Source organism: Mastomys coucha, unplaced genomic scaffold, assembly GCF_008632895.1.
Source record: "Mastomys coucha isolate ucsf_1 unplaced genomic scaffold, UCSF_Mcou_1 pScaffold2, whole genome shotgun sequence".
NCBI lineage: Eukaryota > Metazoa > Chordata > Mammalia > Rodentia > Muridae > Mastomys > Mastomys coucha.
This window is the reverse complement of record NW_022196902.1, coordinates 8,551,183-8,563,546: the sequence shown is the minus strand read 5'-3', so window position 1 is coordinate 8,563,546 and position 12,364 is coordinate 8,551,183. Positions and strand designations below refer to the sequence as shown.

The window sequence follows — 12,364 nt, the reverse complement described above, 5'->3', positions numbered from 1 at the left end:
TCCTTCCTTCCTTTCTTTCTTTCCTTCCTCCTTTCTTTCTTTCTCTCTCTCCCTCTTTTTCTTTCTGTCTTTCTGTCCTTCTTTCTTTTTCTTTCTCTATTTTCCTTCTTTTCTTTCCTTTTCTCTCTCTCTCTCTCTCTCTCTCTCTCTCTCTCTCTCTCTCTCTCTTTAAGATATTTGATCACAACCATTGTTATAGTAACTAAAACACTTATGCTGGAGATAGATATAAGTAAACCTTACTTGGTAGTATTGTCTATGAAAACAGATACAGAGAAAGTTGTTATGGACACTTTCGTAGTAGAAGCCTTGCTCCACTGTAGTCAATCAGACCTCAAATAACATTTCCAGGCAAGGCACAGCTTTTCCATTGTTTCATTCCCGGGATCAAAAGTATTTCGCAAGAGGGAGATGCATTTTTTTCTTTTGTACTATCAATGTGCTTAGCTTCCTATAGACAACTAATGTGCTTGTTTCACATGTAAACCACATGTCCTCTTACCTGGACATACTTAGGCCTTTTGAAAAGAAAATAAAGTATGATTTACCTTACTTTTTTTTTTTAATTTTTTTATGATGACCAAGTATGTGTGTCCAAACTGAGTTTTCACTGTTATTTTATGTTAATTTACATATACTGAATATGAAAAATGAAAACAACATTAAGAAAAATGGATTTTGTAAAAAAAAAATACAGTAAACAATGGATAATTTTGAAAGCAAACAAAAGTATAACTCTCTTTCCAAATAGCATTTCAAGTTAATTAATTTGTGGACTCATTTCAGCTCAAAGAAATCAAATATTTTTTATTTATGTCATTAGTTTTTACAACAAAATCCAAATACATGTAAACAAAATGAGGTATTAAGATTTTGTAGCTCAAAAACTCTTATCAAGCACATTTTAAATAAAGCCTACCAATAAAATTCAAATATTACAAAATTTTATAAAGCCTAGGTCTTTAAAAAATCAAGTGGTAAACATAATATCCTGAAAATTATAAGGAATATAACACTAATATAGTTTTCATTTTATATTATAGAAAAATATTATCTCTTTGGAAAATAATTTTAAAATACTTAAAATTCTAATATTTTTGAACTGAGTAATAGTGCCATTCTGATGGCTCAGTCCAATCAATTATATTAATACAAATACAATAATAAGATTTTATATTGAAGTTCTTTACTACTAATACAATACACCGCTGCAGAGACTGTGTCTCTGCAGTATGTATTCTGATACTTGATCTCAGTGATTGTGGCTATAGTGCAGGTTCTGTTCATTTCTGCAAAATTCCAAGACCATCTGCTGTTTGATGACTTAATAGTTCCAAGATTCTGCCTTATGTAAATGACTGTAAAGTTTTATTTGTACAGCTTGCTATGAGGTAATTCATCTTTTTTTTTAGGGCCAATGCAAATGTAACCTCTAGAAGTGCAATAAAGCAGTAGAACAAGGTTATAAATTGGCTCTGCACACAATCTATAATATACTTGTGTGCAGTATATAACATTACTTAAATAATTGCAAATACTCTTACCAAAAAAAAAAAAAAGTCTAGAAATAAACAGGATCATTATACTAAAGCTTAATTTTATATCTAATCCTTGGTAACATTTTATATTATTACCTCTATAATAGTCTTTAAAATATAAAGCCCAAGTCACTTAAGAATATCTATATTTGAATGTTATTTATGGCTCAAGGTAGATCCAAATAAAAATGAGAGCTTTACTGTTCATACAGGAAATATCTACTTAGGTCATTTCCTAACAGTTACATAATCCAAAGTAAATTAAATGCATATTAAGTATTTAAAGGAGGTTTAAATTGGAAAAAAGATTTATAAATAACCAGGATTTATGACATTAAAAGTTCACAATTCATTCCTAACTTAAAGTCTGTTATTTGCTATATGGCATTCACTAGCACAAATTTTTACAACTTTAAAAGTCAGTCTATTTTTATGTCAATTTCTTGCAGAGGACCAAATAAGTAGATGACAAACAGCATGCATCTAAGGCACAATTACCACTATAGAAAAATTAATTTAAAGTTTAAAATAATGAACAGTATGGTCAGATTATATCTAAAATGTTGTTGGGTTCTATGTCTAATAATCTCATTCATACTATACATTCCTTCATACCTCTTTTCTATAAATATTTAATATTATATATTATAATTAAACCCTAGAGTCATAGAGTAGAAGTTTTTAAGTCTAAAAGAGCTATCTTCTTTGAATTCTAGAATAAACAATGGAGCCATATTTGCTCTTTAAAATCTCGGTATGTGTTGCATGACCATTTGTGGTGAAACATGGAATTTTAATCCTAGAGCTCTAGAGGCAGAAACATGCAGATCTCGGTGAAACAAAGCTCAATCTGATCTACATAGCCAGTTATAAGCTAGCCACAACTACACAGTGAAATGAAAAAAACAACGAAGAAAGAAAGAAACAAAAGATATATCAATCTTGTACATTAGTTCTTTACATGCCTGGGAAATATATTAATTAAAAAAATTGAGCCCTGGAGCCCTCAGGCCACAAGAATTGAGGAGCAGCATGGGATAGGATTCTTCAGGTTTCCCTCTGTTCCTGTAGCTAATCCTGCACTCCATACACAAATACCATCAGGAAAGAGCTGGTCTCCCAGGAGTGCCAACACACCTGTGAGCACAGGTAATACTACCACTTCTACTCAAATTCCTGCTCCAAGAGGGACCCTTTCAGAACCATCAGCCCACAGGAAGCAAGGAACAGCCAGGGACAGGATTCTTCTGGTTTCTTTCTTCACCCCAAAGCTGACCCTGTGCTACAGCTCTCCATTCCCAAAGTCCTCTCTGAGACAAGTGGTCTTCCAGGAGTACTGACACACAAGCTTGCAGGAGGGACAAGACACAGTCAGAGACAGCAACACCAGCAAACACTAGAGATAACCAGATGGTAAGAGGCAAGGCCAAAAACAAGCAACAGAAACCAATGCTACTTGGCATCATCAGAACCCAATTCTCCCATCACAGCAAGCCTTGGGTACCCAACACACTAGAAAAGCAAGATATTGATTTAAAATCATATCTCATGATGATGATAGAAGACTTTAATTAGGACATAAATAACTTAAAAAATACAGGATAACACAGGTAAACAGATAGAAGCCTTTAAAGAGGAAACACAAAAATCCCTTAAAGAATTACAGGAAAATACAAACAGGTGAAGGCAATGAACAAACCCACCTAGGATCTTAAAATGGAAATAGAAACAATAAAGAAATCACAGAGGGAGACAACACCGGAGATAGAAAACCTAGCAAAGATATCAGAAGTCATTAATGAAAGAATACATGAGATAAAAGAGAGAATGTCAAGTGTAGAAGATAGTAAAGAAAACATTGACACAACAATGTCAAATGCAAAACAAAGAAAATGCAAATACAAAAAGCTCCTAACCTAAAACATCCAGGAAATCCAGGAAACAATGAGAAGACCAAACTTAAAGATATTAGGTATAGAAGAGCATGAATATTCCTAACTTAAAGGACAAGTAAATATCTTCAACAAAATTATAGAGGAAAACTTCCCTAACCTAAGCAAAGAGATGCCCATAAACATACAAGAAGCCTACATTCTCCAAATAGATTGGACCAGAAAAGAAATTACTATGGTCACATAATAGTCAAAACACCAAATACACAAAACAAAGAAAGAATATTAGAAGCAGTAAGGGAAAACGTCAAGTAACATATAAAGGCAGAACTATCAGAATTACACCAGACTTCTCACCAGAGACTATGAAAGTTAGAAGATCCTGGGCAGATGTTATACAGACACTAAGAGAACACAAGTGCCAGCCCAGGATACAATACCCAGCAAAACTATCAATTATCATAGATGGAGAAACCAAGATATTCAATGACAAAAACAAAATTTACACAATATCTCTCCACAAATCCAGCCCTACAAAGGATAATAGATGGAAAACACCAACACAAGGAGGGAAACTACACCCTAGAAAAAGCAAGAAAGTAATCTTTCAACAATCTCTAAAGAAGATATCCACACAAACATAAAAATAACATTAAAAATAACAGAAGCAACAATCATTATTCCTTAATATTTCTTAACATCAATGGACTCAATTGCCCAATAAAATAACATTGAGTAAGAGAATTGATATGTAAACAGGACCCAGCATTTTGCTGCATACAGGAAACGCACCTCAGTGACATTGGCTGACACTACCTCAGAGTAAAAGGCTGGAAAACAATTTTCCAAGCAAATGGTTCCATGAAACAAGTTGAAGTAGCCATTCTAATATGGAATAAAATCAAATTTCAACCAAAAGTTATCAAGAATGATAAGGAAGGACACTTCATACATCAAAGGAAAAAACTACCAAGGAGAGCTCTCAGTTCTGAATATCTATGCTCCAAATGTGTGGGGACCAACATTCATTAAAAAAAAAAAAAAGAAACAAACAAACAAAAAACACTAAAAGCAAAAAAACATTTACTAAAGCTCAAACCACACATTGTACCATATAGTCAGTCAAAAAACAGGCCTCAGCAGATACAAGAAGATTGAAATAATTCCATGCATCCTATCATATCACCATGGACTTCAATAGCAACAAAAACAACAGAAAGGCCACATATACATGGAAGCTGAAAAACATCCCACTCAATGATAACTTAGTCAAGGAAGAAATAATGAAATAAATTAAAGACTTTAGGATTTAATGAAAATGAAGGCACAAGATACTCAATCTTATGGGACACAGTGAAAGCAGTACTAAGAGGAAAACTCATAACTCTGAGTGCCACAAAAGATAAACTGGAGAGAGCATACACTTTGACAGCACATCTTAAGTCTGTAGAAAAAATGAAGCAAATACACCCAAGTGGAGTAGACAGAAGGAAATAATCAAACTCAGGTCTGAAATCAACCAAGTAGAAACAAAAAGAACTATACAAAGAATCATCAAAAGTAGGAGCTGGAGAAAATCAAAAAGATAGATAAACCCATAGCCAGACTAACCAGAGGGCACAGAGACACTATCCAAATTAACAAACTCAGAATTGAAAATGAAGACATAACAACAGACACTGAGGAAATTCAAAAAATCATCAGATTCATCTACAAGAGCCTATATGAAACACAACTGGAAAATCTGGATGAAATGGACAATGTTCCAGACAGATACCAGGTACCAAAGTTAAATCAGGATCAGATAAACTGTTTAAATAGACCCCTAAGGGGTGGAATGGTGAGCACTGGGAGAGGAGCGGGAACAGGGGACTGTTTTATTTTATTTTATTTTATTTTATTTTTTTCTATTTTATCTCATTTTTCTTTCTTTCATTATTTTTTTTTGGAGGGGAACCTGGGAAAGGAGATATTGTAAATAAGAAAGCATCTAATAAATAAAAAGAAATGGCAGCAGTCATTAAAAGTCTCCCAACCAAAAAAAAAAAAAAAAAAAAAAAAAAAAAAAAAAAAAAGAAAAGAAAAGAAAAGAAAAGGAAAGAAAAGAAAGCCAATGACCAGATGGGTTTAGTGCAGAATTATTTCAGATGACCTAGTACCAATAATCTTCAAACAATCCAAACTATCCCAGAAAATAGAAACAGAAGGAACACTACCCAAATGAGTTTATAAAGCCACAGTTGTGCTGTGTATTCTCCCTTGGAGATGGAACAGTTTCTGTCTAGTCAGGAACTTGTCATAGAAGACTTCAGAAGAGATGGTTTTCTACCTCTCTCATTTTTAATGTTCCAAATAGATTTTAAAAACTGGTTGAGTACATATTACTTTTAGCTTCTTAATATATGTATGTTTAAGAGCCATTTAACTATTATAAATTATTTTGATGACTTAAAAAAGTCAATACTGAGTTATATATTTTAAAATAAATATTATTAGTTTAATAAAGATAAAAATAATAGCAATGTTACTTTTATAAAGAGTTATATTTTCATATATGTAAATTTTATATGAATGCTTTCTATTATATTTTAACTTATAAACCAAGGCTGTTATCATTTTCTGCTTTAGTTTTGAAAGTAAATATTTTCTGCTTAAATTACACCATGATATGCCACACTATTATTTTTATTGTTACCAAATAGCAAAGATTGGTATGAAATTACATTTTATATACTTCCTAGGCATGTTAGTAAGTTTTTATAAGAGACCCATGAAAATCAATTTAACAGAAGAAAGATTTATTTTTGACAGCAGTGTTAAGGAGGTAACTAGCCTGGACCTTTCCAAAGAATGGAATGTATTTTCCTCTTTAGGTCTTAATACTTCTTTTAGTTAAATATGATTCTTTATATTGCTTTGATAAATATAAAGTGATGTAAGACAATACAAATTATAATTAGTGATTATTTGATTCTGACTTTATAACTGCCTTTTTGAGTCCCCTCACCTCTGTTTTTGATGGCGAAGGAAGCCAGTAAATGATAAGACGTTACAATAGCAAACTTATCTGTTTCAAAAATAAATAATACTAAAGCAACTCAACAATTTTCATTTTAAGCTATTATGAAGGTTTGTGTTTTTTCCTACCTATGATGGAATTTAATTTTGATTAAGGCACCTCTTTGGCACAGCCATTTGACAATCATCAGTAACATACGTCTACCTTAAGAGGTCGAAAAATACTAAGAAGCATGTCATTGCAGGCATTGCAGGTAAGGAATATAAATTTTGTTTATGTGATGATATTTTTGTGAAAAGAATTATTTTTTTTAAGATGTGAGATCAGTTTTCCACTTCAATAAAGTATTGCATAGATTTTCCAAGAAATTGGCTTATGTGTATCCATAGTTGTTATGTGGTCTGTGTCTCCATTTCATGATCTATAAAGCTGGTACTGGGAATTTAAAATACTTCCTGCCTCATAAGGGATGCTGCAGGTGTGAACCACAAGTATCTGAAAAACAGTAGGAGACAGACTGGTATTCTGTCGGTGCTAGAAAACCTGGAGAAGAGTAACAGTAAGGAATAGAGTGTTGCTAGATCACGTCACAGCTTAGAGTATGAGTCTCCTCCAATCTTACTGGCTATATAGGTGTTTATCTTGGTGAAAGGTGCTGAGCACTACTGTCCAAATGCAATTTTTCACACTTGTGTGTTCAAAATCATAGAAGTTTTCTTTTAATAACTATGATTCTTTTGCTATTTAATGAAAGTAAAAAATGTAAATATTACCACCCAAAAGAGGTGTCCAACAAAGACAACAGACTGGGAAGAAGGGAGATGAAGCAGGCAAAGAAAATCAGCCGAACAGGTGTGGGAGACACTGCTAATCTTTAGGCTAAAGGCCACTTGTAAGTTTGACCTCTATGATTTTACAAAGAGGGTTTTGATGTTTTTTTGTTTGCTTGTTTTTGTTTGTTTGTTTGTTTGTTTTGGTTAGTAGATCTCTCACTCTAGCAGAATACAAAATATGAGCAAGAAAATATTCATACAAAATGAACACATCAGTCTCTCATGAACACAGGCAAATTTATATAAAGGTTTTATAAAAATTAAGTCAACCAGAACAGGCAATTTCATAAAAATTCATTGTAGGCATTTCAGAGACCCTCATTACCAAAATTAAAATATTTGTTCTTTTAGTCAAGCTAAAAAGAAATAACAACATATTGAGTCTTCACATGTAGTTTAGCAATAGTTGGAAAGCCAGATAAAAGTGAGTTTTTTTTTAAAATTTCACTCAAAAGATATAAATTTAACTGCACATATTTTCTATTGCTTAAGGTAAAGGAAGCTATGATACAGATACTATAGTTTATATCAGTCAAAAATGAGACCTTATGTGCACTTAACCTCAAGTCCTAATGGCACAAAATGGTGTTATCAATGACATTTATAGCCAATTCACCAAAGTCTAGAGGCATTAAGAAATTTGTGGTGTTGGAAATGGAGGCATATGCCTTTAATCTCAGGACCTAAAAGGCATAGGTAGGCTGCTGATCTCTGTGAGTTCAGAGCCAGCTTACTCTACTATGTGATTTAAAGGGCAACCGGGCTGTTATATAGAGAAACCCTGTTTAGTGGTTATATTACATCCATTCCCATCAGCAATGAAATAGTGCTTCCCATTCTCAAAGTCCTTGTCAACCTGCGCTGTCATTTGTGTTTCTGATATTAACTATTCTTACAGGTATAATATGAAATCTCAAGTAGTTTTCACTTTCATTTCCCTTGTGGTTAAGGACATTAAACATTTCTTTAAGTATTTCTTGGCCACTGAGATTCCCCTGTTGAGAACTTCCTGTTTGAACCTGTACCTCATTTTTTTTTTCATTTCAGAGTTTTATTGGGCTGCACTGAAGGAACAGTGGGGCAGTTACTCAGTTCTAATTCATTTTTGAAAATCTAAAGCAAATTCTTAACACCTTGACCAGTGGATTAGAAGAGTAAGAACTAATATAACCAATTTCTTAGAAAATAATGTCTTACAGATAAAAGTCCATTTAGAATAGCTTTAAGTGCATTATTCACAAGTAATTCTGCATGTTTATATCACCTATGCTTAAGAATTAAAGCAAGTATATTACTTTGGTGGAATGAGGGAGATACCTCTCATGCAATACATAGGGATAATATTCAAGTCGACAGGGAATGAGCTCCCACTCTTCTTACTGCTCTCCATATATATTCATCTACAGTGACAAGTAGGGACCCTACATGATGTTTCCCACAAGTCAGATATACACTTTCAGTTCACCAAAATCACCTCATATCTACAGCTAATTTAAATTTAGATGGCATTTCAATAAAACCAAAATGAACCCAAATCCTCTAAACAAAGCCACCAAAGGACTGAGGGCAGTCAGTAATTAATGCAATCCCTTGGAGGGGTATGGCTTTTCCTTAAGAGTGCACATTCAACCTGTCACACCAGAGGTAATCATGTTATATTAACTAAAACGTAATTCCATTTAAATTCTTTATCCAAGTTGAAGATATGAAAACAGTATTTCAGCAAAAAAATGTGGAAACATTTAAAAAATAAGAAGTCATTCTTTTAAATGTAATTGATCAGATTCCATAGGGCACTCTTGGAAACAGGACCTTGCTCAGTAGAATCCCTTTATTGGTGGTGTTTTGCATACACTTAACTGGACTGATTCTTCTGTGTTGTTCTAAGAGCTCACCAAAACATATATCATGCTGTATAGGTATTAAAAAAATTCTAGGAGGTAAAAAACTAGTTTGCACCATCGTTCCTTCTGACAGTAGGTTAGAATGTCTGCATTCATGATGGCATTGGGTCATAGAGGCCAGTGGCACTCATCACAGGTCTACTCATATTCCTCCAAATTTGGTATGCCAAAAGGGGAATACTGAGGCCCCATGTAAGCCAATCTGTTGCACAGAGAAACATGACACAGAAGAAAGCACAGATGAGCTACTCTGGAAGCACAAGAGGATTCCAGGTATTACCCTGGTCTATAGGGTTCTTTTCAGCTCATCAAATTCTATGATGTGCCAGATGGCAAAGAAGCTGAGCACAGTGGTGAGCAGCAGTGCCAGCATATAGCAGAAGGTTGTGAAAGTGAACGCCATGGCTGGGAGGAGCTGCCCGGCATGCCAGCGGGGCCAGAGGAGAAAGCCTGTACCTCATTTTTTGATTGGGTTATTTTGTTTGTTGATTTCTAGTTTCTTGAGTTCTTTATATATTTAAGATATTAGCACCCTGTCAGATGTGGAGATGGTAAAAATCTTTTCCAGTTTTGAAGGATGATGTCATGTCCTATTGATGGTATTCTTTGCCTTGTAGAAGCTTCTCAGTTTCATGTGGTCTCACTTATTGATTGTTGTTCTTTCTTTTTATTTATTTACATTTCAAATGATATCCCCTTTCTCTGTTTCCCTCTCTGCAAATCCCCTATCCCAACTCCACCTCCTTACCCTGCTTCTATGAAGGTGCTCCCCCACTCACCTACCCACACCTACCCACACCTACCTCTAGCATTCCAATACACTGGGGCATCAACCCTTCATAGGAACAAGGGCCTCCACTCTTGTTGATGCCAGATAAGGCCCCTTCAGCTCCTTTAGTCCTTCTCCTTACTCTTCCATTGGTGCTCCTGTGCTCAGTCCAATGGTTGGATTGCGAACCTCCGCATCTGCATTGGTCAGGATCTGGCAGAGCCTCTCAGGAGACAACTGTATCAGATTCCTGTCAGCAAGCACTTCTCGGCATCTACAATAGTGTCTTGGTTTGGTGTCTACATGTGGGATGAATCCCCAGGTAGGGTAGTCTCTGGATGGCATTTCCTTCTGGCTTTGTCCCTATATTTCCTTTAGACAGGGGCAATTCTAGGTTAAAATTTTGGAGATGAGTTGGTGGCTATGCCTAACCTCTGGATATGGTCTTGACAGGTTCTTTATCTCCTTGTGGGGTATTTCAACTAATGTCATCACCAAGGGGTCATGGGAGGCTCTTCCTTTCCTGGCATCTAGGACTTTCTGGTTGCTACCCCCAGATCCCCATTCCCAATTGCTACACACCTCTGCTCAATTTCCTGACTCTGTACATCTCCTCCATCTCCTTCCATACTTGATTCTTCCCCTTTCCCCTCTCCTCCCCTTGTTTCCCTCCCAAATCTCTCCAACTCTCTACTTCCCTTGATTATTTTGTTCCCCTTTCTAAGAAGGACTGAAACATCCATTCTTTGGTCTTTCTTCCTCTTGAGCTTCATGTGGACCATGAGTTGTATAATGGGTATTCCACAGTCTTTGCCTAATATCCACTTGTAAGTGAATACGTATCATGTATGTTCAATTGTAATGGAGTTACCTCACTCAGCATGATTGTTGTTCTTAACGCCTGTACTGTCTGTGTTCTCCTCAGAATGTTTTCTCCTATTCTAATAAGTTCAAGGCTATTCCCTATTTTCTTCTCTTCCAGGTTCAGTACATTTGGTTTTATGTTGAGGTCTTAGATCCAGTTGATCTTGAGTCTTGTTTAGGGTATAGGTAGAGATCAATTTAAATTATTCTCCATACTGACATCCAGTTAGATCAGCACCATTTGTTGAAGATGCTTTCTCTTCCACATTGTGTCTTTCTGGTTTCTTTTTCAAAAGTCAAGTGGCATAGGTTTGTGGATTTACTTCTGGGCCTTTGATTAGATGTCATTGATCAATCAGCTTGTTATTATTCCAATACTATGTTACATTTATTACTATAGTTCCAATAGCAAACCTTGAAATCATTATATTTTAAAACATGTAATATATGGTTTTGAACTAGTTTTCTAGAATTTAGGTTCATTACTAAATTACTGTTATTACTCTGGTTATTATTACTGTTCATTACTCTGGTTTGCATTCTAGTTATAACATTTTTGTAAAAATAAGTCTGGGAAACTGAACAAACTCCACAACAGTTTTAGAACTATTATGAACATCAGGGGCAAGGAAGCATCTTATCCAGATTTGGGACTGCTACCTTCCTATGATGCCTGAAGCTCAACTGTGGACTTACATGCTTCCATTAAGAATTTGTGTATCAAGCCGGGCGGTGGTGGCGCACGCCTTTAATCCCAGCACTTGGGAGGCAGAGGCAGGTGGATTTCTGAGTTCGAGGCCAGCCTGGTCTACAGAGTGAGTTCCAGGACAGCCAGGGCTACTCAGAGAAACCCTGTCTCGAAAAACCAAAAAAAAAAAAAAAAAAAAAAAAAAAAAAAAAAAGAATTTGTGTATCATTATCACAAACTAAACCAATATAAGCATGTATTTTTAGTCAATCCCAATGCAGCTTTAATATACCTTAAGATAAACATCTAGAAATGTATATCTCTATCAGTATATTAAGATACTGATTCTTATATATCCCTCATGGATATTTATGCAGTGATTCAATACAGTATTATTGCAATAACATATTTTCCAGTGTGATGAGTGAAGATGACTTATCACCAGTTTCACAAAATGATTAAGATTCACAAAATTAAGATATAATTTAATATACAAATATGAGATAAAAATTAAATGGAAACTTACAATGTAAAAGATAATATTGGAAACAAAGTGTGGTGACAAACATTCTATAATTTACAGCATTCACAATACTAAGGGCAGAAGAAGTTATAATGAAAGAAAGAACAGGAAATGAAGAAGGAAATGACTTACCCATTTTTGTGTTTGACTCTACTTCTATTGTAATGATTGTAATCTATAAATTTGTATTGTGATTTTATTTCAGCAGGCATATGATTTACCTTTACATATTAATGTGTGTCCAAAACTTGTTTTGACACACAGCATTCGGCAGTAATTTAGTTTAATAATCAAATAATTGGAGCATCATATGAATCATCTTTTTTCAGATATA

General features: G+C 34.6%; 1 pseudogene; it reads right to left on the bottom strand.

Moving 5' to 3' along the window:
- Positions 1–9,165: 9,165 nt before the first annotated feature.
- Positions 9,166–9,589, bottom strand: LOC116097679 (annotated as a pseudogene).
- Between the last annotated feature and the right edge of the window lie 2,775 nt (positions 9,590–12,364).